A 6,000-nucleotide genomic window follows, 5' to 3' on the forward strand; every position below is an offset into this window, starting at 1 on the left:
ACATTTTAATTTTCTTTATAATTCTAAGTAAAATCTACTTGATTGTGCAAATTCTTCTTGGGTTTCTTAAAACATCACATCCATATTTAATTTTTTCAGATTTTATGTTTTTCATGTGTTTCAGTTGACAGGTGTGATGATCAGTGGCTTTGAGTTTTTACCTTCATCATTATCTCATGGGCAAAAATATGGATAGAGTTTGTCAGTGAAAGTCTGACCAGTGAAAGAGTAGATATGAGATCTGGAGTCCACGTCAGAAAAAGAGACCAGACCCTCCTCATAATCCACAAACACTCCCACCTTCTCAGGTTTCACTCTCAGAGATAAAGAGACAGGTGGACTTTTGCAAGCTTTATATTGATTCTCATTCCTCAGAATCACAGACCAGAATCCATTACCAGGAGTCAGTGTGTTCGTCTCCTTCCTGTTAATGGATTCTCTGGCCACACCTAAAGTCCAGTCAGTCTTTCCCTTCACCTGCACCTCATAGTAAAATCTCCCTTTTTGGGACGTTCTGCTCAATTTGTCCATGACTGACTTGTTTTCCATCATCAGACAGGACGAGATATGGATAACCTGTATCAGGATCCAGAGTCCAGAGACATTATCAATCAACTTCAGAACAAACATTTTCACGTGTATAAAACACATTATGATCAAAAGTATTGTGTTAATCTCAGTGTACCTGCAAACTTCTGCACAAACTTCAACTCTGTGAACACAGATGACAATATAATGATGAATTAGTAATAGCAATAATTTGCACCCACTTCAAATGTTATCACTCGATTGAATGGGTGTTATCAGTGGTTATCAGCTCATAGGTATGGGCCAGAAGGGGCTCAGATGGCTGTTATCATCCATCCACATGGTTAATCAGTGATACAAATACAAGAGATGATTCCAGATCCAATCAGAATCAAATCGGAAGTCCACTGGATGACACGGCATTGTTGCAGCATTTCCCGCCCGGTTGATATTTTCAGGTAAGACCATTGAAATGATAAAACCGAGCATTTAAATTGTAATTAATTAGTCAATAATCGAAAACAATACAGAAATTGTGTTTTAAGGTGGCGTGACATGAGATAACCGTGTTGCAATTGTGTTTGTTATATATTACGTTATTAGCCTATCATTATGTTACACGATTTATGTGAGCATTAACGTTGCTAATTAGCATGTTTTTACGTGTCTGAAGCTAATAGGGAAATTTAGTTTAATAGTTAAACAAAGTTAGCCTGTAAAAATGACTTTTTCCACACATAAGACAATAAGGCTTATTGCATATATTGTGTATCTGCTCATTAACGCTTTACTGAAGCTTATGTGGGTTTTATGTGGGTTATGTGGGTTTGAACAAAGCTTGGCTGCATTTGATCCCACATGAGGAACCTTAATTCATGCTGCTGCTCTACTAGCTCACCTGTCACCTGTCTGTCTGTCCATCCATCCATTCATCCGTCTGTCTGTCTGTCAGTCTATCTTCTCAGGCACCACATACATATCCCTCATCTGCTTCCCATGTTCACTGATGTGTTTCTGTCTTTGAGGCTGTGATAAGAAGAACGGGTTGCTCTTTACTTTATGTAATAATTGCCAAATATTTTGATTTCAGATATGGGACAAGCAGTTAAGACCACACGTTTCAGAAGCGTTAAGATTACGGTGGTGAGGAGGTGTATCGTTGGCCCTGGAAAGGTTTCTTACCTTAGTCAAGGTCTTCCCCAGCCCAACTCCAAACAGACCCACCCTTCCAACCCTTCCATGTCTATTACATCTCAACAACTGAGTTGTAGTTCATGTTCTGAGACTACATACAGTAAGGCAAAGAAGAGAGAGCTTCATGCCTGGGATGCAGTCAAGGATGACATGCTTAAGGTGTCGTTTGAATGTTCAGCATCACTACCCAGTGTGTTGTCTACCTAGAACATGCTGATTATAGGTGCATTGAGTGCAGCACCACTGCAGTGTTTTGTGAGGCTTGTCTGAAGAGGACTCACAGAAATTCACTGCATCTTCCTGATGAGTGGAATGTAAGAACAATAGCATGCAGTCATACATACAAACAGCAAACTCACAGTAATTTCAACAGATTCATTAGATTCTTCAAATTGTTTTAGCACTATTTAGTATCAACTGTTAGTGTCTCGAGTTTGTTGTTTTAAAAACATCGTTAGAGCTATCAATCTTTCTTACAGAATGCCTACTATGAGCCATCCTCCCTGGGGTTATTCCTATATTTACCTGAAGGCAATGGCACCCATGCTGTGTAAACAAAAGACATGAAGGTCACTGTAAGCACAGGTTTATCATTTTACATGATAGAAAATCCTAAAGGTGCCTTAGAATTGAAAATTGAATTTACCTTGGCATAGTTGAATAACAAGAGTTCAGTACATGGAAATGACATACAGTGAGTCTCAAACTCCATTGTTTCCTCCTTCTTATGTAAATCTCATTTGTTTAAAAGACCTCCGAAGAACAGGCGAATCTCAACATAACACCGACTGTTACGTAACAGTCGGGATCATTAATATGTACGCCCCCAATATTTGCATATGCCAGCCCATGTTCAAGGCATTAGACAAGGGCAGCCAGTATTAACGTCTGGATCTGTGCACAGCTGAATCATCAGACTAGGTAAGCAAGCAAGAACAATAGTGAAAAATGGCAGATGGAGCAATAATAACTGACATGATCCATGATAACATGATATTTTTAGTGATATTTGTAAATTGTCTTTCTAAATGTTCTGTTAAATGTGGTTAAAGACTTTGTAAAGATCCATTTTGAGGGTTATATTAGCTGTGTGAACTTTGTTTATGCAATGTATTATAGAGTCGCGAGCTTGGGGGCGGGGAGTGCGACGATTTAAAGGGGACACGCGATGAATCTGCGCATATTTAATTATGCCCCAAAATAGGCAGTTAAAAAAATGAATTAAAAAAATCTATGGAGTATTTTGAGCTGAAACTTCACAGACACATTCAGGGGACACCTTAGACTTATATTACATCTTATGAAAAAGGGTTCTAGGGCACCTTTAATGTATTTAATTTTCTTGACAGGTTAAGGAATCCAATTGAATTACATGTGGAATAATGATTTCCTATAAGGAATGAATCAAATTTGTGATACATTTTTGAAAATTCTAATGTGTGCTTGTTTGCTGATTCCAAAAAAACCACAAACATTAAGTTATTAAAGAGGGTATGCACGTGACGTCACGTGTATTTATATAAAGCGTTCACAGGCAGATTTGCTTTATGTATTTTCCCGGCATCGAAATCAGGCATATATAAATGTTTTCTCAGTTTCCCCTATTAAATCCAGTCATGCAGCAGGTTCTTTTACCACTCAGTCCAGCTGAGGGAGCGCGTTCCAGCAGGAAAATAACGTCTATGCATACCCTCTATAGGTGACACACTCAAGTGATTTAGTCTATGCTGATACGGTCGTCTCTATAGTAGTACTTGGTTATGTTTTTATTTTATTTCCCTCTTTTTATTTGGCAGGTCGGCTCTGCACCGTCACAGTCAATATGTGTGCATGTGAACCAGAAACTTGCACTCTGTATCTGGCCAGCAACAGCCGATAAGCCCCAGACAGCCTTCTCCATCCCTCTGCTAGAGCTTTTTGTTTGTCTGTCACTGGAGTGTCAGGTTTCTGTTGAGGGATTTTGCACTAGAAAAATAACCTCACAGTTGCAGAGGTAAGTCAGATTGCAGAGGTCAGTTTGAAGTCTTGTCTGTGAAGTGAACATTTCAGTTACTTTCATGGAAGACTGACGAGTCCATATAGATGTGAAAATTACACCTTCTTTCTTGATTGTACTACATCATTAATTATCACAACTAAAAGTAAACATTTATTGAACCATCTAGGAGTGTACAGTTGAATGCAAAAGTATTCCTCTTGGAGTAAGCCTCTTGGTGTGTTTTGGCCTTTAGGTTAACACACTCTACAGAGCCCTGGCGGGAGAATCCATATCCCACTTTAGGCATCAACACTTCCGACAAAGAAGTTTGGTAGATATTTGCCCACAATTAGATGATGGGACCATATGCCCAGCATGTCCAAATGTCGGTTCTAGTTCCAGCGTGGTTCTTATTTGATTAACCTGATTTGCATTTTCCATGACCTGATGGCATTGAATTGGTATCTGCAAAATTAGTTCATTTTTGTATAAAGTATTATAATAAAAAAATAATGGTATAAATGTATAAACCTGGTGCAGATACAAAACAAGGATTACCGTGTGTTTGTTTTCCAGGGGCATATTCTCCGTACCTCGCTTAATACATCTGAGATGATTTGACAGATGCCAGATCTTCTAATTGTGATAACTGAACTCTGGCTAATTTGGTTCTTCAAACGAATTTGCAGATTGGATTAAAATATCTGGATTAAGTTGTCTAAGATTACTGCGTGTTCTCGTGTTCCATGAAAAGAGCAGATGTATCGATACACGAAACCACGAGCAGCGATTGGCTGGAGTCAAGACGGCAACGTAATGACATCATAGAATGAGAAAAGACACCTGACGAAAAACTTGACTAATTTCTAGACATTTATAAGGAAACAGTCAAGCGAATAAATGACAGAAGAACAACATAAATGTTATAATAGATAAATGAAATGTGCACTATTTTTTTTTTTTTTACATGATTACCCAATTATTTAGGCTATATTCACAATTTCTAGTATTTGTACAGGCAATATTTTATTTCAATGTTGTAATTAGCAACTAATTTACCTTTGAAGCATATTTGACAGCATTAATTAAAGTTTCTTAAGGGTCAAGATCAAGTTATCTGCATCTCCTGCGCTTCATCAAGCCACTCCCATAATATATGTCGCGGTTCAAATACACAAATGCATGTACGGCATGTAAGACTCCAATAAAAATTATTACGTAATTATTCCCTCACAAATGAATCTCTCACAGAGTAAAACTGTCGGTGTCTATATTATGACACTACACGGCATTATAGTATTATTTGCAAATTTGTTTTTAAATCATTATCATTGTCCCTGGTTTACATTAGGGTACTCTTGTGGGAAAGTAGCAGTGGCTGGGACAGACTTTAAGCATCACCTCCGCTTAAAAAGATGCAATCTAATCCTGTTTACATGAAATAAGCCTGCTCCCGAGCAGGTTTGAGCTTACGGACCTGTTGCTATGACAGCAAGTCCAGGATGAGCGTCGAAGAACCGAACAATCCAAGATCATGCCAAATCGCCATCAGTCAAATCCAGCTAAGTGAGTTAGCGACGTACGAAGAATATGCCCCAGGTGAATGGAGATATGATTGTGATATTGGATGCCAACTTTGGCCTTGTGAGGAAGCAAAGCTCAGGTACAAGTGCGGTTAAGACATTACATGGAACCCGCATGTTTGTTGATGAAAAGGATGTAGAGGAATACCTGCTACCACATCTTGACAGCTCAGAGCCTCACGAGGTTAGTCATAGTTGTAGAATTTCATGGAGTCCATGAAATATTTAACTTGTGATCCCATAAATCTATGTTTTCCTTAAATCTTTAGGACTGCAGTAACTTCAAGGCCGGCAACGTGCTGAGGTCACAAAAATCAAGCAAAGAAACTTGATGTTACAGGAGTGTTTGGAGCCTCTTGTCGTCATGAAATTCTCCTAATGTTTGTCAAGGAGAACGGCAAGTCTATGCCACAGTAGTGACATCTCTGACTATTGACCCAGTGTTCCAGAATGATAATTCCCCTGTTTGATTCTACCGATTCATAAAATGCTTAGAATAGCATGACCTTAACATAAGCCATATTTTATTTGTTTGTTTTGGTAATGTATATGGTGTTACGTGTGCTGGTGTAGAGAGACGAGGCATATACGGATTTCCACAATTATACACTTCTTTAATAAACAAGGCAGGAGTAACCAAACATACACTTAACATAAACAGAACGGACGAGGAGTGAAGGGAGTGAGTGCAATATATGGGGAGTGCTGACAATAGAG

Source organism: Megalobrama amblycephala, linkage group LG19, assembly GCF_018812025.1.
Source record: "Megalobrama amblycephala isolate DHTTF-2021 linkage group LG19, ASM1881202v1, whole genome shotgun sequence".
NCBI classification, from domain to species: Eukaryota; Metazoa; Chordata; class Actinopteri; order Cypriniformes; family Xenocyprididae; genus Megalobrama; species Megalobrama amblycephala.